The sequence below is a fragment of the Anolis carolinensis genome, chromosome 1, assembly GCF_035594765.1.
Source record: "Anolis carolinensis isolate JA03-04 chromosome 1, rAnoCar3.1.pri, whole genome shotgun sequence".
Classification (NCBI taxonomy): domain Eukaryota; kingdom Metazoa; phylum Chordata; class Lepidosauria; order Squamata; family Dactyloidae; genus Anolis; species Anolis carolinensis.
This window is the reverse complement of record NC_085841.1, coordinates 250,608,559-250,635,123: the sequence shown is the minus strand read 5'-3', so window position 1 is coordinate 250,635,123 and position 26,565 is coordinate 250,608,559. Positions and strand designations below refer to the sequence as shown.

The 26,565-nt window shown below is 39.1% G+C and overlaps 1 protein-coding gene across 2 annotated transcripts in view; it reads left to right on the top strand.

Annotated features, from left to right (window-relative positions):
- The window catches only part of adcy5 (adenylate cyclase 5), a 296,120-nt gene that overhangs the window by 63,993 nt on the left and 205,562 nt on the right, over positions 1–26,565 (top strand). The window contains exon 1 of one of the 2 annotated variants that reach the window (XM_062967409.1): positions 845–862. The exons of the other annotated variant lie outside the window; for it this stretch is intronic. The gene's annotated coding sequence lies outside the window, so the exon portion shown is untranslated. Of the gene's footprint in view, positions 1–844; positions 863–26,565 lie in introns of those variants that run through there. 2 annotated transcript variants of the gene reach the window in all.

Below are 26,565 nucleotides of genomic sequence, written 5' to 3'. Positions count from 1 at the left end.
TAACAAACTTAGTAAAATTGTTAAAACAACTTAAATAAACAAGACATAATACAATCCACATGTTGAACAGCAGATTAACAAAAGTAGATGTTAGCAGCTAGGAGAGGGTGCATATAGGTGTTCTTAATTTTCTTCCTCCTCCTGTACCTTAGTATCTCCTTGTCATATCATACTAAACATTTAACTAAATATACATACATGTAACATCAATAATTGCAATTTTTTCCCTGTTTATGCTTGCCTCCATTTTCTTCACCTTCACCTGATTGTTTCCCTTTCATTTAACTTTGAATGGGAAGTTTCTCAGAGCAAGACTGTCAGAGTTTTATATTATTTAGGTCATTTCTTATGTGAAAATGGATAAGTGTTTGTAAGAATCATGTCCTATCCATGTATGACCAGTAGCAATCAAGACACCTGCTAAAGACTGAGTGCTATTAATAGAGACTGAGTAAATCTTGAGTTAGTGAAGTGAATGTTATTGTGAAGGTGATGGTGATGATGATGGTGTTGCTGTTGGAAAGCTATTGGAGTGGAAACCAGAGAGTTTGAAGACGGAGAGTCTGGAAACCAAAGCGTTTGAAAGGTTGGAGCTTGAAGAGAAGAACATTTTGTTTTGTCATTTCAAAGCTGCTGATAAAAGCCAAGGACTGTTATGTTTGTATATATTTTTATATAAATCTTTCTTTTAGTAAAGAAAACCCATTTTACATAACACTTGATGAATACACAGATTCAACTTACGAGCTGACTGCTTTAATCCGTATAACGCCTTCCTAATTTTGTAGATTTTTTCTTCTTTATTCACCTCATACCCTGGAGCTTGTTTCATATAAATTTCTTCCTCCAATTCTGCATTAAGGTAAGCAGTCTCAAAATCAAAATGTTTCATTTTATAGTTTTGTTTTTCAGCTAATGCAATGACCAATCTCATAGATTCAGCTTTAGCAGTAGGAGCAAATGTGTTGTCATAAGTTTCATATTGTTTTTGGGCAAATCCCTGTGCTACTAATCTAGCTTTAAATTTACAGGTTCCGTCTGGAAGGTATTTTTTCCTGTAAACCCATCTGCATCCAATTATTGGTTTATCCTTTGGTTTATTTACTATTTCAAACACTCCTAGTTCAATAAGAGAATTAAATTCTTTGTCCATAGTTTCATTCCATTTTTCTTGTTCCTCCTCTATCCTTTTGCATGTGCATAGTGATGTACTATGTAAATAATAGCAGTACCAGTCATAACTGTTGAATTGTGCTTAGATTCTGTATTAGACAGTCATATACCAGTGTGTGGATTTTCCATGACAATTATATCTCAAAGCACAGTCTTCTATGAGGCATAGATTCCCAGCTGGGTGTTAGTGTATGAAGTTCTTCCCTGCAGATATGCCCTTGAACGTAATAGCAGACTCAGTTGACTCACACATGCATGTTCACTGCATGATTTTTCTTTGCTTGATGATTCAGTGGTTGATGACTCAGCTCAGTGTGAAGACTGACAATGCAAAAGTATTGGGTAGGCTCTAATAAAGCTGGTCCATGAATGGAAAGAGCTTCTATTCACAGGTGGAGAGTGGTTGCCATGGAAGTCCTTTCTGTCAGCACAACATTCCTCTAATTTAGAAAATTAAACCACTGTTGAGATGACACTGGGTGATATTAGCCTAAATTCAGTAACTTGTTGGCACTAGAATATAACCATTGATTTTCTGATTGATATGTCAATACTAAATCCCAGTCCTTGAAGTTTCACTTTGGTTTGTAGCACCAGCCAGGGGTGGGACAAGAGGGCTGAAAAATTTCACTATTCACCGAAAATGGATGCACCAAAGGCTCTTTGGAAACAGATCGTATTGCATATAGCTAAACAAATGTGGACTATGGTTTCATGATAAATTGGAATATATCAATTATACAAATAAATATATGGGCTTACTTACTTAAACCAATTTTAAATCACATCTAGCTGATTATTTTCTCCCAGTGCATGGTAAGCTAAATGTTTCTTCAGTTATTTGGTTAAACAATACAGAATGCTGCATATATAATTGTTCGCCTCAGCCCCTGGCCTTCTTCTGATTAAACAGTTTTTCTTTAATCAGCTGTTGTCTTTATGTGTATCACAGACTGAATAAGACCACCAAGCTCGACACAGCTTTGTAAAATTCAATATAGACTATAATTTTGTACAGGGAACACTTTTCAAACCTATCCGTGTTCATAAATGCACAGTTTAGGCTAGAAATAAAATATTAGCCAGCTAATAGAAAAGACCTAATACCTGGGAACTTGACATTCCTGGATAATAAGTTCCCCTTATATTAATGGAAGGTCCATAAATGCAGCTCCCATTGATGAAAACAGAAAAATGTGGTTTTCACCAATTCCTCTGCACTGATCTGCTATACCACCTGCTGTTCCAGGGGACAAAGAGGCTTTAAGGGGAAGAAGGAATTGATCAACATTGTCTACAAACTCCTTTGCCAGCAGGAGAAGGCTACTAAGTGGAATTATTATATCTGGTTCTCAAGATACACAACTGTTCACATATACATAATTTGTTATTCTCATATTTGCATGATAGTTCTTTGTTACAGCTTGCCCTTTCTCCAGTTTTTTCTCTTTTCTCCTTTCATCTTCACAACCAACCTGTGAGGCATCCAGACTGAGAGAGTGTGTGGCCTCCATGGCTGAGCAGGGACCACTAACACATTGGGAAAAAGAAGAAAGTTGCCAGCTGCTTACCAAGAAGTTTAGTATAATTGTTTGTCCTTGCAACAAACCTGTGGGATGCATTTGGTAGTGGGAGGCTGGGAGATTCAAGGGCACTCGCTCAACTACTCTGTAGTGTACTCATGGTACCAAGCCCTATCCCCTCTATAAGTTTGGCTCCTTAACATATCTCTAACACCTAGAGGAGCCTTGCTGCTCCACTAATATAGAGGACAGGCTTTAATATAGTGCTCCCAGCAGTGTGTAGATCAAGGGTGTGCATCTGTGACCTTCCAGATTTTTTGTCCCGATCCCCCTCATTCCAGACATCCAACCAGCATAGTGGATAGAGAGAGATTATGGGAGTTGCAATCCAGAAATATCTGGAGGACCATAGTTTCCTTCCCCAGTATAGGGTATATTACATGGTGAAATTCTATAATGAAATATGGAGGTTGTTCCCTATACATGCGACTGTAGATGTTTTTTTGGAGAGGAAACAGAGGTCTATAGAATATATAGTGGTCAAGCATACAGCATGTTCACTACTTTGCTTTTAGTAGCAATTGATGATGTCTATGTTAGTGGGACAGGATATCAATACTAGATGTTATTCTGAACTTTATAGGAGCTAGCCATAGCACTAAAACATCTTGTAGCTAGAGTTAAGCATCCTAATATCTGAAGCCCACCCTCAATCCAGGTTGGCTCAGCACCTAACTCCATTAAAATTCAGACTATAGCCCAGAGTGGATTCACTGTGACACTGACATTAAAGTTTCCAGTCACAATTGCTTTCTATATCCCTGCATTACAGTCATAAATGTCCACAGTCTGATTTAAAAGCAGAGTCTGTAAAAGGGATTTCGATAGGAGGGAAGGAAACAACATTCTTGTTTAGCATAGTCCTCACAGCTTTCTGCAAGCTGAAAGGGTTAAACTGTAACAATACTCCGTACATTTTCAAAAAAAAAGTAATTGAATCTTATTCTAAAGAACCTGCCCCATTAGTGAAATTAAAATGTAGCCATGCTAGTTAGAACTGAGTCTGACTTTTTGCTCCTTTTCTTTATTCTCACTGGGTTTTCATAGGAGCCAGTGAACTTTCTACCTGTGGGGTCATATCTCCATACACCAACTTGAAAGCTCTAAGTGTTTTCTCCAGTAGTTTGAGAATGGAATCTGGCAATGATTAAAATACTCCTCAGGTAAAGTGCGAGTTTTAATTTAGTTCACCTGATACTCTGTAGCTGAACTCAGAATGAATGAATAATGACCTCTGTTCTGTTTCTGAGTATTCTCTTCTAATTCACTAGTAATTAGTGTCTAAATGGACCAAATCATGTTGATTCACTTTCATCTTAGAATTCCTACAACATATGGTTATATTCACAGCAGAAGTGTTGCATCCAGCTGTTAATGTGGCACAAGGGGATTCACATCAGAATCTAGAGGAGGCTCCAGGAAATCCCAGTGTTCCGTTGGTGTGAACAGCTGAATCAGCTAGATTCATCCTATCCAGTGTCCACACATCAAACAGACCCACCACTGTGTTGTCAACCAGAACCAGCTTCCTGACGGAGGCACTGTTGCTGCTTTTGAGGTCATAACAGGGCACCCAGCCAAGTGACCAGGAAAAGTAACATCGCAACAAGCCTCTGGCAGGGAGCTGCTTCTAGACAATAACAGAGTGGCAGCACCAGCCCAGCCATCTGTCTGGACACAAAAGGGTTCTGGGGACACACCAGGCTGCATCAAGGCAGCTCTGGGTGCAGTTTACCTTGGAATATCTGGGTCAGCATAGACATGGCTTTAGAGAGCTAGTGAGAGGTTGAACATTCAGCCAGGATTCTGAAGTTCAGGGTTCAAATCTATACTTGGCTATGGACACTCACTGGATGACAATTGGGCAGGTCACACACTTTCAGCCTCAGAGGAGAGCAGAGGCTCCCTTCACCCCAAACACATCTTTCCTAGATACTCTATAATAGGTCTTAAGGTCAAAAGGACCTGACAGCACACAAAACCTGTTGGGCTTAAAGCAAAATACATGGTATACAGTGCAGGAACTGCAGTTTTCAATTTATTTATTTTTTTGGATGAGAGAGAAGGTGCACACTCAGGTGTAAAATTCATATGGTACAAAATAATTGATTGTGACTGGAATAGTTTTTTCAGCTTTGTGAATTATTTTGTCCTTATGTCTTTCTCCCAATAAAATACAAGAGGTTGTGTTCCAAGCATCTAGCTATTTATAGTGCTCTCTCTTACCCTCACTTTGATTTCCAGTTTGTTCTTTGGAAGAGCATGAGAAATGGGAGGACCCTCATTCCTTTCCCCCATTTTTTTCTGTATCAAGCACAGCAAAATCAGACATGTTTATCTACAGAGCAAAAAGAATTTAACTAAAAATAGAAAGAGAGCATGTGGCCCTGTTCACATCTTTTGGGAAGATATTTTTAGTCTCCTGTGGGAGATTCAAGTCCTATCACTATTTTGGAAACAATAGCGAGCTACTCATAAAATCCCGCTCCTGTGGACACAAACACATTAAGATAAACTCTGATCTTGGCTGATTATGGTTTTAATCTCTTCCCCACTGTCCCTTGCTATGCCACCCAGAATTCTGTTGACTGGGGCCCAAACTGGGTATACTGTATTGGCAAATGCAGAGCATACTTGGAACACACACAGCCATTTCATAGTGAATGAAACCATCAGCCCATCAAGCCTAGGGCCTGGAAGAGTTGCTATTTTGGATTTTAGTTCCCAGAATGCCCCCAGATGGAATGGCTAATAGCCAGGCTGGCTGACTAATTCTGAGAGTTGTAATCAAACAAAGCTAATGGTTTGTTTTTTCCCCAATATGGTCTGCTGTGTTTCATAGAAGTTTCCTAGGATCATAAGCTGTGGCAGTGGTTGTAGGTACAATGTGTTGCTTTTGGAGAGTTATAAGGGTATAATAAAGCCACAATTGGGAAAAAAACAATAATGAGTAAGAGCATAATTAATTTAAAAGTAGCATTTAATAAATTGGTAAAAACTCACTTTTTAACAACAGATAATTAAAAGACATTTTATAGGCATTTTGATAGGATTTTTCCTATCAAGTCCTAAAGGGATTACACTTTGCAAAAGTATTGGAAGTGTAATAAAAAGTACTACAAGTTAGTTGGTTTCATAGTTGTAATGATTAGCATCAATAGACTACTGTTTATACAATGCAAGAAGTAACTGTTGCGGAAGCTGCACTGCACCAGTTTGCTACCAGGCACAATTCAAGGTGCTAACTATCCAACCACATTTCCCTATATGAGCCTGCCCGAACACTACAATCTGCTGGAGTGGTTCTACTCTCAGTCTCACCTCTGTCTCAGGTATGACTGGTGGGAACGAGAGAGAGGGTCTTCTTGATGGTGGCCCCTTGGCTCTGTAATTCCCTCCCTAAGGACATCAGAATGGTCCCCTCTCTGTTGTCCTTCAGAAAGCAAATAAAAACCTTCCTCTGGAAGGAAGCTTTTGGGAAAGAAAATGAATAATCATGTTAATAGCAATGGATTTTGACTAGGGCAATGAGACTGAGCTGGTTTTTAATGCTGTTTTATCATGTATTGTTGTTTTATATGAACTGTTTAAAACTTTTATGTAAGTTTGACTTAGATATGCTTGAGTTTATTATTGTTTTGGGCTGAACAGCATCAAATTGTTGCCGAGTGTTAGCAGCTCAGAGTCCCTCAATGAGGGAGAGAAGGCGGGGCATAAAACAAAGCAAATAAATAAATAAATAAATAAATGAAAGAAAGAAAGAAACCGAATTAAAAAATTTTTCAAGGAAAGTTTTCTTGCTATTTTAAGGGCTTTTTAAAAAGGGGTTTATATCTATTACCTTTTAGTGCATTTTAAATATTTAATATTTAAACTTATAAATTGTTTTTTTAAAAAAATCTTGCATTTTATATTTACTTTTATATTATTTTAAATAGCCATCTTGAATCCAATTATTGAGAGAAAGACAGGATATAAATGAAATAGCAACAATAACAATTTGTTCAATTAATTTGTAGAACTAACGACAGCCATTTGCTAGTAGAAATGTACTATTACTCTAAACACTTCCCTGAAGGTAAGCTGGTCATTTGTAATTTCTGATAGTAATACATGCAGGCCATACGAAAATCTGAAGGAGCAAATTCACGTTGGAGTCACTTTTTTGTGTTTCCTACCCATAGTGTCAAAAAGTCCTTCCAATTGAATCCTACCACATCTAAAAGCATTTCAGCCTATTGGCTTTCTGCCATGCTATTTTCTCTGTTGGAATTTTAAAAGAAAAGGTGTGTTTAGAATAAAATGTTATACTTAAACATATGATTCTTAGTAAACAGTGCCATCTCAGACAAACTAGGCCACCTATGTTTTTGAAGTAATATAACACGTAGGCCTGTAGAAGTATTACATCTGTATGAATCTTGTCATGCAAACTAATTTAGATTACCTTAATCTAAAATGTCTTTGTATCCCAGATCTTCTTCAAACTGACTATGTAGCTATGTCCAAAAAGCTGAACGGCAATCATAGTATAATGAGCTTTAATTTGGGTGCATTTTGGCTGCTGGGTTATATCAGAATAGATAGCTTTCAGTTGCTAGCATGAAGCAAGACAGCGTGTTGTTTATAAACTTCAAAGAAAAGTCATGAGGTTTACTAAAGTCTAAGGGCCACTACAAATAATTTGACTATTTTTCTTATCTGGTTTACCAAATTAGGGACAGCTTTTTCATGTATCAGTATGGAAATGTTAGTAAAAGAATTGACCCAAAAACTCTTGAGTCGACTGATCAACTAGTCAATGTAAATCTTCTTTACTTTTTTTTTTAAAAGGAACCATCTCCTACTCCAAGTGGGGTGACGAAAGGCAAGAACTTAGACTATTCCAGGAGAAACTAAAAGTTTCCCATGGCACTGCTTCTGGGTTTTGTTTTGGTTTTTTTGGGGGGAGGGGGGGGGTTGTATGCTAGGTGGGGAAATAGCAGCAACAGCAAGGAGCGACTGGCCCCTTGAGGCAGCACTGGTGTTTTTCTGTCTCTGCGGAATGACCTTCAACTTATATAGGGGCCATATAAGATCCATGATTTTTGTGTCTAAACCTATCCTTGACTTATACACGAGGGCAACCTATTCACAGGTATATTCAGGAAATGCATAATTGGGATAAATATTTTTATGACATTTCTCGATAGAAGCTGGAAATTGACCCTTGCTTTCAAAATAAAATAGTGTTTTTATAACTCAGGTAGAAAGCTCATTTCTGTTAGGACAAGTTCATATACTTACTGCAACTTCCTTAGACAATGGCTTTAGCTGTAGAGAGCCAAGCTTCATTCCTGTGTCAGCAGTGAGAGTATAAATACACCTGGAGTTCTTCATGCTATTGCCAAAGGGCAATGCCTAAGGGCATCCTGTCTTTGGCGATCACCTTGCCTTTAAGCCCTGGAGGCCCTAAATAAGGACACTGTATTGCTATAAAAGACTCTTGAAGTTCTAGATTTTTCTTTTTCTTTTCAGTTTGAAATTAAGATTCCTCTTTTTTCTTATGCATTTGTTTGCCAACTTTGGAGAACTCTTTTCTTTCTCTATCCTAGGCTGCATCTATATTGTGAAATTAATGCAAGTTGACGGCACATTAACTGCTATGGCTATAGAATGCTGGGGTTTGTAGTTTTCTGGAACAAATAAGGCCAAAGAACTCATAAAACTACAACTCCCATCATTCCATAGCATTGAGTGGTGTGTCAAGCTGCATTAATTCTACAATGTAGATGCAACCGTAATGTGTACTACTATGTGTAGGTAGTGTTCTACTGTGTATTGAAGTGAAATGGGTTCTTCCCATATTCTATTCATGCTAGCCTATCCCCTCTACTCAGAAATCTAACTCTTGAGTTACCTTAGTGTCTACACACAACAAAAAGAAGGCTGAAATTGCTGTGGAGATTCCCTGCAGTCATTGGGTTCTCATGAAGTAAGTGAGAGAAAGCAGAGGAGGGGCAATTATAAAGTGAATGAACATTCTAGACAGTGCTGAGCTCAGTATGAAAATGTAGGTAAGTACTGGAATAAGCTGGCATTTGCAAGTGAACAAACATAGGCTCTCCGGTCATACAGAATGTTTGCTTAAGTAAAAACGGTGAATTTGCAGCCTCAGCACAAACTGATACAATAAGTTAATATGCTTACTTATAAGTGCCAGTTTAGCATTTGTTCTCTTCTCGAGGGTTTTGTAGATGAGCAAGTAATTTATTCATGCCTGGAGGAATGGTAGGGTAGTGGAAAATGCTTCTGCTCCAAGACATCCAGTTTTTGTGTCATCCTCTCCATATCTCATTCTGTCCCACGTGCCAGGCATTGGCTTTCAGAAATAATATGATGATGGGTGCTATGTTGGCCAAGAAAGATCTGCAAAAATTGAGTGTCACAACATATCCAACCAGAAAAGATTTTCGCTCAAGGAAATCCACTATTGGCTTCATACTATAATGTGTAATATAATAAAGATATGCATCTCATCCAAAGTCAGATAGTAGTGGAATTGCCAAAGCTTATAAATCCTAGGCCTGAAATTTTTGATCACCCACAAAACTTGCCTTTGGCACATCATAATCTTTTGCATAGCATCATCTGTGTTGTCCTGTTTGTTTGAACTGCAATAAATATAAAAAAAACCTTTGTTAATATGATAATCTCTTGGACATTCAGAATAATTACTGCTATAATTACAGCTTCATGAAGAAAAATAGTCCACTACATTTTAATGCAGAGGCAGTTTAAACAGATAGGGGGAAAGAAAGAAAATTGTTACTTAGAAATGCTAATTACAGTGTTTCAGTGGATCATCTCAAATTCAACCACAAAGGTCCTCTCCTGACTGCTTAGATTTTGATGAGATATTATTACATCAAATAAACTGTGATTTCTTGCTACAATTTTTATATGAGATTTTTTGTATTTTCTAAATTATTGTAAATCGTGCTACACAAAATTATACAAACATTCAAAACATTTTCCATTGGTAACACATATTTACATTATTCCCCCTCTTGCTACAATCTGATTTGAAGCAAAAGCTTTATTCACAAGATCTATATTGACTAAGGAATAATTTGGTCCAAGTGTCTGGTATTGAATTAACACTACAACTGTATGCACAATTAGAAGATTCTTTGTTAACTTATCAAAGGACTATTAAATGAAAAGGGGTAACAAATAGTTTGATGAAGTCTGCAATAAACTGCAAACGCAGATAGGAAAAGTGATAAAATCTTATTACAGAAGTAGTTCTTTTGCAATAGTCTTCCAACTTTATACAATATGCAATAGCTACAAAAGATTAATAAATGAAAAATATTCTGATATGAGGAAAAGTGGGGATTTTTTTTGCCTTGCTATATTGCTGGGGAGGGGGGAATGGGGAGATTAGGAGTTTCAAGTAAATTCTAGGTTATACCTTTAAAGTTGGAAAAGGATCTTCTACTGTTCTAGGACTGAACTGAAATGGACTGAACATTTAATGAGCCAACTGTCCTAGTTCGTTTTTTGATCACTGAATTCAGTATATTAGGAAACACTGTTGGAAAGGCTTTTAGTGGTAGGTCTACGTTATTAATTTTAATTTTAAAAAAGCAAAACTTTCCCAAATAAGATGGTCTTCCATCTGACATTTCTACTATATTCTCTGGCTGGTTGAAGAATATTTGCATCACTATTTTGTTTAACTGACCCTTCAGGCATTTTACTTCCGAGTGGATCTACAGGTATTGTAGTTCTAATTTATGAAAAGGGCTCTAGAAATAATCCACCAATATACAGATGGATTAGTCTGTTAGCAGGGAAGATCTATACTAGCAATTTTCACAAAACACTGGGTGACTAGGTGGAGGACCATGTTCTGAAGGCTGGATTTCACCAACGTCAGTCAACTCTAAAAAAACTGCTTTATGCTGAAACAGATTGATAAATATGTGGCTGAAACAGTGATGCATATTTGTGGTGCTTTTATTAATTTGAAAGTTGCTTTTGACTTTATTTATTGAGACTGCCTCTGGAGCAAACCACAGTTCATGGGCATTGATCCAAAGCTTCTAAAGTATATAATGACCATACATTCTGAGACATCCTTGTAAATTAGAACGAATGTCAACATCTATCAGGCTCTGCAGCAGTCACAAAAGGACTGAATAAATGCAAGGGTGTATACTTGCCCCACTTCTTCTTAATCTGTTTATTCATTTACAGATTAACAATGGAGTAGACAACTGTTATTTTCTAGTTAAAGTGAGAACACAGAAAAATGTAGGCGTCTTTTATGCAGATGATATAGTTCTGATTTTGGACTTACATAGATTTGGACTTACATAGATTATTGAAGTGATATTTGGCAAATCTACAGAAATCCTTAACTGGTTACTTAGTAGACATAAACTTGAGCAAGTAACTTTCTTTAAACACCAATGGCTTTTCACTGGAGTGGTCCATGCTTTTCATAAGTTTAATACTCTTGATAGCCACAGCAGAGGCGGTCCAACAATGAGGCGAATTAGGCAGTTGCCTGTGGTGCAAAACATATGGGGGCGCAGTTGTTACTGCTTTTTCTGTTGATTTGTTGTAAAACATGTTTTGGTGCTTAGTTTGTAAAATCTTAATGTAATTTGATGTTTAATAGGCTTTCCCTTAATTCCTTCTTATTATCCAACATTTTTGCTTATTCGACGCTTTTATTTTTCAGTGATTGGTTTGGGGGGGGGGGGGCAAAATTCTGTTCGCCTACACTTGAAAAATACCTAGGGCCAGCTCTGCACAAGAATATGAAATGGATTATTATGCACAAAAGTGGAAAAGCTGTTTTTAACCCTGTTTTAGATCTGTATGGGATTTGAATTATCCTAGAACAGTGGTTCTCAACCTGCGGGTCCCCAGGCCTACAGCTCCCAGAAATCCCAGCCAGTTTGCCAGTTGTTAGGATTTATGGGAGTTGAAGGCTAAAACATCTGGGAACCCACAGGTTGAGAACCACTGTCCTAGAAGTATTATATGGGACTCCTCTGTGAACTGCAGCTAATTTGAATACATGAGAATGAGCTCAATATATGTATGCATGTATGTGTGTGTGTGTGTGTATGTACATGTACATGCACACACACACACACACACATATATATATATTCACACACCCCACATATTTGCATAGAGTTTTGGCAGTTCATGTATCCACTAAATTATAATTAATGTGGAACTGGGTGTAATGACCGTCAAAGCTGAAGTCCTTCAATTAGCTGTCAGTCAGTCAATTATTTATTTGGTTAGAAGCCATTACAAATCATATAGTATCCAATAAAAGGATGCATATATACAGCCAGACATATATGTCCATCTGCATCCACAGAAGATTAGCTCCCCATTTTTGGATAAAAATGATTTTCAAGCATTTGATGGAATTGGAGGTTATGTAGTTGGCCACGATGAATTTTGGATTTTCTACTTCTTTCTTTTTAACTCAATGATATAATAGAGCTTAATTAGTGCAGAGACTCAAGGATATAGAAATGCAATCTCAGTTTGCAGGGATTAGGATTTGTCACTCTAATAGATATGGGGTTTGTTTCACTCCTCCATATCTGGCAGTTCAAAGGTTTATTTGGCAAATATCAATATAAGCATAACTTTCACTTAGTGAAGTTTAAATGTTCTGCCTTTGGCAAATGGGTTTGGTTGGGAGGTGCTTCTGCTGATGTCAGAACAGGGTGCCTTCATGACCAACAAAAAGGAAGGAAGATTACTTTCTCACTTCTTTCTGGTCATGTGGATCTCATGTTCTGACATCAGAAGAGGTGTCTGCAATGGCCAGGAACTCAAATGAAACTCCATTGCTTAGCTGGGCAGTGGTGTGGCAAGTGATGATGCAACTGCAGCAACAGCACAGCGGAGTAGATGTGGTTCCAGGATGTCTGGACAACAGCCCCTGATTTAGCATGAACATGCTAAATCCAGGGCTGCTCTGAGGGCTGATTTACACTGAATTATTCTGTGTCATATAGACATATCCATAGCTAAATACAAGTGTTAAGTGATTTCTGCTCTTCTAAAATCAGAGCTTTGGGGGCCTGGCATGTCTACCTTTCCAGAAGGCTAAATTAGACTCAGATGGATAAAAGGCAAATCAGAGGTTTATTCTCAATGGCCAGACAGGATGTCAGCAGAGATAGCCTTTCAAAGAACTGGCATTCCGCAATTGCAAATACAGAGCATTTTTGTTTCATTTGAAAACTATTCAAGAAACATGTGCCAGCTCCTGATTGTTACAGAAACTAGGATCTGCATCCTGAGTGGCTCAATGTAATTGCTGGGTTGGCTCTTTGTGATAGTGGGAAATTCAATAAACTGTCATTTGAAGTGTCAATCCGTTTATTGATCGGCCTCTGAGAGGGGCGCAGTAAGAAAGGAACACGGTGTGGCACTTAGAAATGAGTCCATGATGGGCTTAATGGATTGGCTCCAGTGAGCACAATGGGGTTAGTCCAGATTACACAATGGGTGTTTGAGGATGATGGCCATTTCAATGGGTGAGGCTTGCTTGGTGCATGGGTGACAGATCTTTTCCACAGATGTCCCCAATCTTATCAACTGGAGCAAGAAACGAACACAGGAATTCTGAAGCAAATTCATTGAGTGCTTCCCCTGTGTCTCCCAGTTCATTGTGAGGGGATTATGGAAATTAAGGAAAGGGGTCTGGGTGTGTCCCGACAGCATTCGTGAGGCATTCCATAACAAGGATCATTGTGAGGCAAGGGCGCACACACTAACTATGTCCCAGCTTGAGTCACGTCCCATATTTTATATACTTTTATACATTTCATAATTTGGGGGTCAGATTTCTCAATATCACAAGAAAGCATCCTATGTACCTGAATGAATCTTTATTATTTTAATTCCATAAAGTAGTGACGAGTAACTGGTGACTACTATTGGACTATCACCAGCTGACTCATGAGGATCACTTATTTTTAAAAGGTATTTTTTGAATGCCATGGTCATTAATCACGTCACACTTTACAACAGAATGAGAAATGAGAAAAATATGGATGGGAGTTTTGGTTTATAAGATTAATAAGGGAACCAAAAACATGTTCCTATTGAAGATAGATCTCTTCCATTAACAAAATGCTGAAATCTGTTGGTACGTACTGCCTCCCAAACATATTTTCTCTATCCCAACCTGACAAGCTAGATCTAAAAGTCATGGTTATAATGAGAATGACCTTTATGACATATATGAAAGAAGAATGGCAAGAGGAAGAATAAAGATATTTATTTATTTATTTATTTATTTATTTATTTACAGTATTTATATTCCGCCCTTCTCACCCCGAAGGGGACTCAGGGCGGATCACATTATGTACATATAGGGAAAACATTCAATGCCCATAAACTCATCAAACCGAGACAGAGACAACAGACAGACAGACGCAAAGGCAATTTTAACCTTCTCCTGAGGGGATGTTCGATTCTGGCCACCGGGGGGAGCAGCTGCTTCATCACCCACTCTGATGCCACTTCCTCACTTCCTCATTCCAACATTGTAAATTAGTTAAACTAGTATGCTTTTTGCTAGATGATAAAAATACTATACAAATACCACACATTTGTGTAGTTAATGATTCCAAAGTCACAAAGCAGCTATGAAACTAATGCGTTCTTGAACGTAAAATTAAGGGTTTGATTAGGGGAAGAAACAAATTGCATTCTATTTTTTAAAACTGCCTGAGAGACACCAAATGTTTATTTCAGATTTAAATGCTTTGTTTTTCTGCAATAATATATATCAGAGCACTTAGAATTCAGTTTAAAAGATTATGATAGAGAATAAGTGGGTAACACAGAATTTTTGTTATTATTTCTTTATAATACACTTGCTAGTTCTTTAGAAAAAAAATTAACATTAAGCCAGCAGTGTCTTTTAAAAAGCTGTCCACCCACCTGAATCTAATTTTTTCATGGATGCCTTTTGAAAAGACAATCTGCATATCAATTTAGTTGCTTCTTTCTCATCTAGACAGCGAACATCAAAGATGTTTTAATCTTTGGATTCAGAATCCATGGATATAGAAGGCTGATTGTAGTTAAATCCTGGAATCTGATTGAAGTGGTTGGTAGAACAGCCACCTCTCACCGTACTTATTTGGGATTGGAATTCACACAAGCAAGAGATTAGTCAATTGCATTTTGGGAGCTTTATAGATGTTGGCCAGTGGAGCTGCACGTTACCACAGAAAAGATCTCGCTTTAGATGGTATGGGTTAAGCTTCAGTTTAAGCCAAAGAAATAAAAGAACTGTAGTAGGATCTGGTTACCTATCGTCTTGTTTATAACCAGATGATTCCCCCAGGCAGGAAACAGTTAGACTTTGAAGCTGCAAGGCCATTACATGCTCATCAAGGTGGCCAATGGCAACATTCACACTGGCCTCAATCAGACAAGAGTTCTTTCTCCCACCCTTGATATTCCACAGATATATAAAACCCACTTGCCCAGTTTCCAACAGACCTCACAACCTGCGGGGATGCCTGCCATAGATGTGGGCGAAACGTCAGGAGAGAATGTTTCTGGAATATGGACACAACCCGGAAAACCTCACAGCAATCCAGTTGTATGAATTCCTCTTTGTATTAAGTCTGTTTCATGCCATCTTGTATAATGGTTTTTTGTCATTATTATAATGGTGTGGTGGGAAGGAGGATAGAGGCTGTCAATACAGTTTCCGGTGACTTTTGTCTTTTATTTCTTTCATAGCTCTTTCTATTTGCCTTTGGATTTTTGTTTGAATGTAATAATTTCTCTTCTCTCCCTGTGTATGTAATAATCAATTTTTCTCACTTGACATGCTGAACATTTGTAGAGATATTTCTGTTTGCCTTTGGAGGCAGGTGTTCCTCTAGCTGCTAATTCATTACAAGAGTGACTCCCAAATGTTTCCTCTGGGAACCACACTTTCTCATTGTAGCATTTTGTGTCTTGCTGCCTTGTAAGTGACCTGAAATGAAGTCACATAAAACACCTATCGGAACATTGAGTTTGGGATTGCTTTTCTTATAAAATAGCAATAACTCATACTTCTTTCTTTGCTGTATCTGAATATTTATGTATTTATTTATGAAATGCAAATGCTGTCTTTCAGTACAAGGCCCTTCTGAGATGGCTTCCAAGCATAATTAAAACAGAGTTTAGGTCTGACAGATTTTGATTTATGTTTTACCCATTATTGCATTCATTTCCATTCCTGCATTATTTGATAAATGGAAAAAATCAACTCATAATGTGGGTTTAAATATTCATTTTACCTCGAAATTTGCATTTAATTCTCATGCATCAGGTTAAAGAACTTGGTATTGTGTAAATTCTGGGGAATTTTCTCACACCAGAATTCTGATGTATTGAGAGTTTGGTAAAAACTGAGGTCAGAGTTGTGTGTGTACTTCTCATGCCAATGAGAATTTTGGTGCTTCTCCACCCTGAATGAGCCGAACCTACTAAAACCATAGCATATCACTTATGCTAAACTGCATTTGTGTCCCAATTTGCTGAAAAACAGTGCATGACATTTCATTTTTGTCCCAATATATTGCGGTGACTTGACAGTTAATTTGCTCAGAGATTTTTAGTCCCATTTGTTTGCTGTTCGTTTAAAAAAAGTTACTTGACAAGTGACTGAATTATGGAGTCATTGTTTACAACTGTTCAGATAAGAATACTTGAAAAATACCTACATAATAATGCACAGTGAATTCTGAAAGAAAACATGACATCATGGTATATGAAAATTGAACAAAGTTGGCATAAGATATTTTGCTTCCTGATCCAAAGGGAGATCTCCCTCCTGTTTGAAAAGAGCAGTTTAGAACATAAGTAATGCAAATGTTATTTTAAGTTGCTTGATATGAACCATTCTTGAAAGCAATGTAAAAAAATAAAACGAGCAGTCTAATTTCCTCTAAGACAGATATATTCAAACACTGGTTTTCCAGAGATGTTGGATTTAAACCTCCAGAAGTATCACCAGGGTAGTCAGTGCTCAGGAATTATAGGAGATGAAATCCCAGAAAGGATGGATGATCTTTGTAGGGGAATTGCTCCCTGAGCATGCATCATTATTTCTTCTTGCCACAAATACTCTGCACAGACCTTACTGCTACACTCCACAGAGGGTTCACTGAAGTTAATACAATGAAGGAAACTTTTCTGGAATGCAAGTAGGGAAACCGTGGCCTTCTCAGTCCCCAAATGGTTTCCAGGCCGTTTTGAGGCATGGGGAGGGGCAGTTTTCCAATTTATTATTGCCTAAAATGCCCCCAGCCTACCTAGTGTGGGTGGCAGTTTTGCCACATTTTCTTCCACTTCTTCTGCTGTTATAGTTCAAGGAGATACAGGGGTTTTTTTTTTTTTTTTTAAAAAGAACTGATTCAGAATTTGAATTCTGTTTATTTTTATCTTTAAAAAAACAACCCCTCTAGGGCCTAAAATTTTGTTCTGGGAAATAAAAACATGTCAAATTGGCCTCATGCTAATGAATTGTTATATAAAAAATTGACCCCCCCTGTAAAGAATTAATTCTTGGGCAAGGTCTTTGAGCGGGTGGTTGCCTCTCAGCTCCAGGGATTCTTGGAAGATACGGATTTTCTGGACCAATCACAGTCTGGCTTCAGGCCTGGGTTCAGTACCGAGACGGCTTTGGTCGCCTTGGTGGATGACCTCCGCAGGGAGCTGGACAGGGGGAGTGTGACCCTGTTGGTTCTCTTGGACATCTCAACGGCGTTCAATACCATCGACCATGGTATCCTTCTGGGGCGGCTCTCTGGGATGGGCCTTGGGGGTACTGCACTGCAGTGGCTCCAGTCCTTTCTGGAGGGTCGTTCCCAGTTGGTGAAGCTGGGGGACTCCTGCTCAGACCCCTGGCCATTGACCTGTGGGGTCCCGCAAGGTTCTATTTTGTCCCCCATGCTTTTTAACATCTACATGAAACCGCTGGGAGAGGTCATCCGGAGTTTTGGAGTTCGGTGCCATCTCTACGCAGATGACACCCAACTCTACTACTCTTTTCCACCTAAATCCAAGGAAGCCCCTCGGATTCTGGACCAGTGTCTGGCCGCTGTGTTGGCCTGGATGAGGGTGAACAAACTGAGACTTAATCCCGACAAGACAGAGGTCCTCCAGGTCAGTCGTACGTCTGATCGGGGCATTGGGTGGCAACCTGTGCTTGACGGGGTCGCACTCCCCCTGAAGGCGCAGGTCCGCAGCTTGGGGGTCCTCCTGGACTCGGCGCTGACACTTGAGGCCCAGGTGTTGGCCGTGGCTGGGAGGGCCTTTGCACAACTAAAACTTGTGCGCCAGCTGCGACCATACCTCGAGAAGTCTGATCTGACCATGGTGGTCCATGCCTTAGTTACCTCTAGACTGGACTATTGCAATGTGCTCTACGTGGGGCTGCCTTTGAAGACGGCCCGGAAATTACAACTAGTACAACGTTCGGCAGCCAGGCTTTTAACTGGAACGAATTACAGGGCACGTTCAACGCCTCTGTTTAAGGAGCTCCACTGGCTGCCATTTATTTTCCGGGCCCAATTCAAGGTGCAGGTTATCACCTACAAAGCCCTAAACAGTTTGGGACCCACCTACCTTAGAGACCGCATCTCCCTCTATGAACCCACATGTTCTCTTCGCTCGTCGAGGGAGGCCCTTATCTCGCTCCCACTACCCTCACAGTCACGGTTGATGGGGACGAGAGAGAGGGCCTTCTCCGTCGTGGCCCCCCGGCTTTGGAACTCTCTACCTAGAGAGATCAGGCAGGCCCCTACCCTCCTCTCCTTCCGGAAGATCTTAAAAACCTGGCTCTTCCAAAAGGCCTTCGATGTTTAGTTGTTGCTGGATTGATCTATCTGTCCATTCCATAATAGTCCCATTGTTGTTGTCTTGCCATTTTATACCGCACTTTATTGTCCATTCAACTGTGAAATTTCCTTTTCCCATTTTTGTAACACTCTGCACTTCGCCTGGGATCTACGAATTAGTCTCCTGTTTTTAACACTGTATCCTGCTTGTTGATTGTAATGATTGTTTTTATTGATGTTGATGTTTTTTACTGGGATAATTGTTTTATTGCTTTGTTACTGTTATTTGTTTGTTTTATCAGGCCAGGCCCCATGTAAGCCGCCCCGAGTCCCTTCGGGTAGATGGGGCGGGGTATAAAAATAAAGTTATTATTATTATTATTATTATTATTATTATTATTATTATTATTATTAATTGTAAAATTATACACACACACACACACACACACTTTTGCTGCTGCCGAACTTCAATGGTCTGATTTTGTGCAAGTCCACATCTCCAAAACTGCCAGAAGCCTGGAAACTCCAGAGATGATTAATCTAATCAGCTGCCTTGCCCCAAGAGCCCCAGGAGGTCAAAAGGAAAATGTTCTTTAAAACAACAGAATAACCCCACACCCTCACCGATGGTGGTTTGCCCTGACAAAATACTTTGGAGACTCTCCTGTGTCTGGATTCAGGTTTATGCTTTATTGTTAATAAATGAACAAGGAGGGAGAGGACTCACAAGAACTGGGGTATCGGTGGAAGGCAACCATGGACATGTTCCTGAGCTTCCAATATACTTGTGAAACTGCTGGAAGCAAGGCAAACACCAAGAAATCCTCTTTAAAAGTGTAATTAAGATCAAGTTCCAAGAAAGCCATCCAGGTGTTTCAAAAATATCGGATAGAAGATGCGCCTCAATGAAATTTGGATTGTGTTATAGGTTTTCTATTTAATTGTTTATATTTACATAAGTCTCATCTTTGTCTCTAGGGCTGTCACCTATTCTAAACTCCCATCTTCTCAGCACAGACTTTTTACATTGCCTTAAACCATATGATTATGCCTAAGCCTGGGCGGCGCTCCAAACAGTTCCAGCTTCAAATGAGCCAATGACAGTTTTCTATTCTTCTTGCCATGAAGGAAACTCTATCTACCTCTGATGTCAGGAGGAGTTCCCAGCCAACAAAAGCCCAGATTCTAGCTTGAATTTTCCTTAGTCAATCAGGAGGGAGCAGGTCTTTTGAATGGCTTTCAAAAAGGATAAAATGCCTTGCACTGTACTGTATAGCTATGTTGGATTCTTTTTTGAGCTGAGACTCTGCATCAGACATCCTTTCAGATCTGAAAGCAAATTAAACCTTGGTTATGACCATCAAACCCAGTTTACATTTCTCCTAGCTGTCAAGGTAGCATGGTGTACCGGGCAACATAAACACTCAGCTCCTTAGGCAGCTAGCTGATTTTGGCAACACTGAGATGTGTGATGCCCATTTGGGTCAAGAAATGTGCTTCCCCTTCTGTAGAACCTGGGATCGCTTTTCTTGATAAATAACTTTGTTAATGTTGAGAATAGGGATATTAGAAAATACTCAATGTAGATTCTTCAGATTGATGCACTGTTCTTGTGCATCTGTTACTTTCTTCACCTCTTGTTCCTAGCATAATTTTTTGAAAAAAACACCTCTTACACCAGATAATATTACGTTGTAGTTCATGATGCTTCTTGGGAATATAGCACTTTTCTGTCAGCTTGCAAAGATTTTATGCAATAACGTGTAGGTTTTTAAATGTCATAGAATGGGATGCTAAGAAATAGAGCGCATGAACAGACATAAGGAAAATGCATAAGCTGTTGTAATAACACAAATTATGTGCGTGAATTACAATCACACATAAGGCTGTTTAGTTTCAAAACAAGCCATCTTCACACACGGTGCCAACTTACTGGTTTGTTTAACTGACTGGAGTTTGCTTTTATATCATTATCTCTAGTTCGACTGTAAAGAGAAGTGGTTAAATTAAACTAAACTTGGCAAAAATCATTGGATCACTCAGGAATCATCTCTGCCAAAATCTGTGGCAGGGGAAGGGAAAAGAGTGTTCAACACTAACATTTTTCTTGGATCCATTCCAACTTACGCTCATACTGATAACCCCTGGTTTAAAGATATGTAGATTCCTACGAAATACAGGAAGTTGGTTTGGTATAAGAATATCACGCTTTTACTAGCAAGACAGTATGTGATGTGTTCCAGTTTTGGACCAAAATGGGAAAAAGTTGAAGAAGGTATTTGGATGTTCACTATTTTGTTGTTGTGGTGTACCTTCAAGTTGTTTCTAACTTATTTTTCAAGGCCCTCAAGTCAATATGTCTAACATTTTCTAAACATTCTAAAAGTATGGTATAAATTGTTGGTAAGCAGGTAGTCTATAGGTGATGGAGTCCAGCTTTGGCTGCATTAGTATCATAATGTATAGTGCTACAGTGCTGTGCTATTACTGCAAACTATAAAGGACAGGTTGCTTACTTGTAACTGTGTTTCTTTGAGTGGTTATCACAATCCTACCCTTCCTCTCCTCTGGATCATGCCACTTTCCTCTAAGGCTGCAGCTTCAGCCATGGAACTGAGGAGCCTGTCAACAAACGGCGCCTTTATGCCCAAGGGAGAGAGGGCAGGGTTACCATTAAATTTCAAACCACTAAAGCTTTTAGAAATTCTGTCTGGGTACTGCGCAGTTGCAGTATAACCCAATTGGTTGATCCACGGATGACCACTCAAAGAAACACAGTTACAGGTAAGCAACCTGTCCTTAAATGCCACTGCAGCAATAATGATGTATGCTGGGAAGAGAAAGGAGAAAGTAATAACCATGAAAACAATCAGAGTTGTAATTTAAAAGGGCAGAAATACAAAGAGGAAAAAAGCAGGGGTGAAGATTACCTGCATTGGCAAAATATATGGGTCAGTTGTCCATTGCAATTGCTTGAATAACCTGTTTAAACTCCTGTGCTCTACAGACTGCATAAACATTAGGTAGTTTAGTGCGGTAGTCGTACTTGTGCTATGTCAAAGGTTATACACCTATGCTGAGTACCTGTTTCACTTGATTTCTTTCGACAGCATGAATTCAACAGCAGGTATAGAGACAGCCTAATCTATGGCGAGGTAACTAAATTTCTGGACAATTTAATTCATTTGTGGATTGCTAAGTGACTACGAAGTAATGAAATAATATCATTTATCCTTTTGCTGAGGATATCTAAAGGCATTGTAGTGCTGCATACATGACAGAACTGTAAAAGTGTAAGAGCAAATGATTGAGGAAGTAATTCAAACAATGTTTTAAGGAGGCAAAACTAGTAAATATAGGCTTCAACATACCCATCACAGTTTAGAATGTTTGACTCTAATATTATAATAATTTCTGCTGAATATGGCATACATATGTTATCTTTTTCTGTTAATATAGTTATTCCAAAACAACTCAGAATCTGAGAGTAGATTAATATCTTGGGTCAACTTTTACTTTGCATATGCCTCATTTATTTATTGATATTTTATTTTATTAAACTAAATTAAATTAACCAATCCTATATCAAGAGATCTCAGAGTGACTTACAACAGCATTACAAGTTACAATTGATAAAACCAGTAAAATAGTTTAAATATGCTGACACATATTAAACAATATAATAAGCTATAAACATATTTTAAAAAATTTAAAGTTTTTCAAACTATAAATAATAACCTTTGAGTTGAATGGATGAGGTCCCAAAGCTTTGGCGATTAGCACATTTTAACTTGGTGCCTAAATAACAAGAGTGTTAGTGCCAACTGGGCCTCCAAGGAGAGAGCATTTAACAGTTGGGGTAACTAAGCTGGGCAGGCCCTCTCCCATGCCCCAGTACAGTGTATTGATATCACTTGTAGGAAATGGAGGAGCCTCTGTCCAGCACATCTTAATCCTTGGTCAGACATATATGCAGAAACACATTCCTTCAGGTATCAAAGTCCCAGACTGCTTAGGGCTTTAAATGTCTTCACAAGCTCTTGAATTCACATTAGAAACATATTGGCAGTGCAGTTTGTTTAAGACTGGCATTGCATGCTGTCTTTTTGATAGTCAAGTCAGTATTTGTGCTTCTGCATTTTGTACTAGCTTCACCTTCCACATCTTCTTCAAGGGCAGCCCCACGTAGAGCCCAGTACAGTATTCTACTTTATCTCTGCCCAAAAAAGACTGTAGTTGATGTGCCAGTCATGGCTGGCTCTAAGCACTCTGCACCACAGAATCCACCTCCAATGACAAGGATGGATCTAAGAGAACTCTCAAGCTACACACCTGCTCTTTCAGAGAAGTGCAACCCCATGCAGGCTGTGTACGCAATTACCAGGCCTGAGAATCACACATCGATAGAGTCTCTACTTTATTAGGCTTCAGTTTATTGGCCCTCATTCAACCCATTTGCATCCAGGCACTAGAACCTGCACGGCCCCAACTGACTCCAGTGATGAGAGGTAATAGAATTAAGTGGCACCTGCATATCCCCTTATGACCTCCCACAGAAGCTTCATGTAGATATTGAACATCGTGGGAGATAAGAAGGAACCCTGGGCACTGCCCAGCTTAAGAGCCACATGGTCTAACAAGAACTTCTCAATGCTACTCTCTCAGGAACTGGCCCTTCAGATAGGAATGGATCTACTAGAAGGCACAGTAAGATACCATGATCACTGGTATTAAAAGGAGATCCAAGAAAACCAAAATGATAGCACTCCCCGTGACTTTCCCCTGAAGTAGGCCATAATCAGAACACGTTCACCACCCAGGTTTTTGTGGTACACACTAGGTCAATTCATTCACCCACAATCAAGTCATGGACAATGGTTTGTTTTGTTACTGACCAACCTGGCATTCAGGAGCAGCAACAGATTGGAAGGTAGACTGACATGCCATCCTGCATCTTGAGGGATGGGGGAAGGACCAAAACACAGGGCAAATTTCAAGTATCTGTTCTTCCCTGGGATGTACATCACTATACTGCCCTCTGCTCAAGATTAGTAATGAACAATCAGTGGTAAGATGCCATTGCTCCACGACTGCACATGGGCTGGTAGGTTAGGTTTCCAATATTTACCAGAGATCACTTGCAATGCAAGAACCAAAGGGAGGTCACTAAAATCAATTTGCAGGACATTTCTCCTTCTGGAGACATCGGCCACATTTGTTCTGGTGCATACTTCACACATGGGCACCAAATGATCTTGTAGTCTTTACATCTCACTCAAGGTGTGTAAAACTACATGCTGAGTGATTCCAAGACCTGTCCTCCACCTGAGATCTATGTCTCTACAATCATCCAAGAGGGAGTGGTGCCTTTGCCTTTGTGTTTCCCACAAGTGAGGACTCAAAGGGGTGACCCATTTGGGATCAATCCCATAAGGGACTATCTTCTGCTGGCAACCTACCATCAGTGGCTGTCTCTGCTTTCATTTCGCTCAGGAAGATGAAGGCTTTGGAGGGGAGAAACAACTGTTTAGAATGAGCTGCTGAGATTTTCCCCATTGCAAACAGGCAGGCTGTGGGGAAAACCAGTAGCTCCATGGGAGTAGAGGCCAGCAGGGACCTGATGGCAAGACGCGCTTCCAGCCCAATTCCAGAATTTCCCGGCTAGCAGCACCTACCACCAGTCAATTATTCCTTCATGGACTCCTAACTGATAAATTCAGCACTGGAATAGATTTGGCATTGCTGAAATTATACCCCCCCCCCTTAAATTCCATTTAAAGAATCAAAACCACTACTCATTTAAAGCATTAACACTTTATTTAAATGCTTTTTCTCTTTTTTGTTTTGTGTCCAAGCTAAAATAATAAAATTCTGCTATCTGGTTTTCCTTGGGGAAGTCTGTTTGACTTCGGTGAGGCCAGTGCAAGAGTTTTTAGGCAAAAGGTTATTATTAGTAAAATGAACAGATCTGAATGTTACCCTTTATCAATAGGGGTGACCAGTGAAGCATCCTTACTAGGAATCTAGCCCGTGATGGAGGTGACAGTTATTTAACATCTGTGCACCCAAGGGATGAAGCTGGAATGGATGAATGCATGAATAAAGCTAAGACGTGCCTTTTAATTCTGCCACAATAGAGAATAGGGAAAAAAGTCAATTAGGAAGCACAGCACACAATGTTGTTGGCAGGCAGCCTTACCTTCTACCTAGTCCCACTGATTCTGAGGAAAAATGAAGCTAGGACAAATATAGAAACACTCAGAAGCATTTTTTTTTCTGGAGCAGGATTTGGGTAAAATGGGAAATTATTCGTTTTCTATTTTTTAGGGTGAAAAGGAAAGAAAGGAGGGGCAAATCTGAACATAGCTATACATGGCAATAAGCACAATAGACTCACTCAAAAAAGATGCTGGTTCCTATATAGACACCCTCTGAGTGACCTTGGGCAATTTAAATTCTCTCAACCTCAGAGGAAGGCAAATCTTGTAAAAAATACCTTTTGACAAGTTTGCGAAAGTTGGAGTGAAGTTGAAAGTACATAACAACAACAGTATTCATCGCAAATCCCTAAAGGACTAACTTGGGTTGCCTTCGTATTACATTTACGAACTATGTATTATTAAAGTTATCTCCAGAATTATGATTTTATATTTGAATGTGAAATCTTACAGGGAAGGCAGAAGTAAGCTCTTCATACATTTCTTTGTTACAGCACTCCTTACATTTATACCTTGCCCAGGTACACTGGTGTTGAAGTCAATTGTTCTGTGTGAAACTCGTGTCCTGAGGTTTTAATGCTAGCCATTGATCATTCACAATGGCTTATACTAAGCAGTAAGTATCTCAAAGCCAATTAAATTGACTGGTTTAATGGGAGTAAATGATAGGAGCCATGCTGTGTTTGTTACCACTTTTAAACTATGGTGGATCTTCCACACTGGAGGAGGAATTTCCCACAGAACATCTGCATAGTCAAAGTGTGCCTTATGAAAGTGCAGGAGAATGGCAAGATCATTATTTTTAATATCCTGGAAAAGTAATAAACAGAATATTAGGAGCCCTACAACTCTCTTTAGACCACATTTAGAACTTACTTGCCAAAAGCCAGGAGCTATAAGAAGTTTGAAAGCATGTTAAGAAGGAGATGATCACCTCTAGTTTGTAAGGGGCATACAGAGTTCACAGATATAGTGCTTCTGGGACTTATTGTCTTACTTATTGTGTCTAATAGGCACAATAGCAAGGCACTATTCCATATGAAATTCTCTAGTTTAAACAAAAAAGCATTATCGCTGCCTTGCAGGGGATTAAGAAGCCCTGCAAGGTTGACAGAGGAAGACAAGCTTTTCTTTCATCCTTCAGTCAGAGAATGAATTGATGCTGAGATATTACAGATACCTTCATGCCAAGTTGCCTTGGCACTTCAAAAGAGGAACATGCTGTGGCCTTAACTAAAGACTAAAGATTACTCAATTGTGTTACTGTATAAATGCATTTGTTGTTATTGCTACCTTTTGTGAGCCCCTTTTTCAGATTTGACTGAAGGACAGGGCATAAATGTTTTATGTAAATGGAGTTCATAATGGCATATCTCCCATTCACCCCTATTGACATCCCAGTGACCTTTTTATATACAGTAGAGTCTCACTTATCCAAGTCTCGCTTATCCAAGCCATTTTTGTAGTAAATGTTTTCAATATATCATGATATTTTGGTGTTAAATTCGTAAATACAGTAATTACAACATAACATTACCGCGTATTGAACTACTTTTTCTGTCAAATTTGTTGTATAACATGATGTTTTGGTGCTTAATTTGTAAAATCATAATCTAACTTGATGTTTAATAGGCTTTTCCTTAATCCCTCCTTGTTATCCAAGATATTCGCTTATCCAAGCTTCTTCCGACCCGTTTAGCTTGG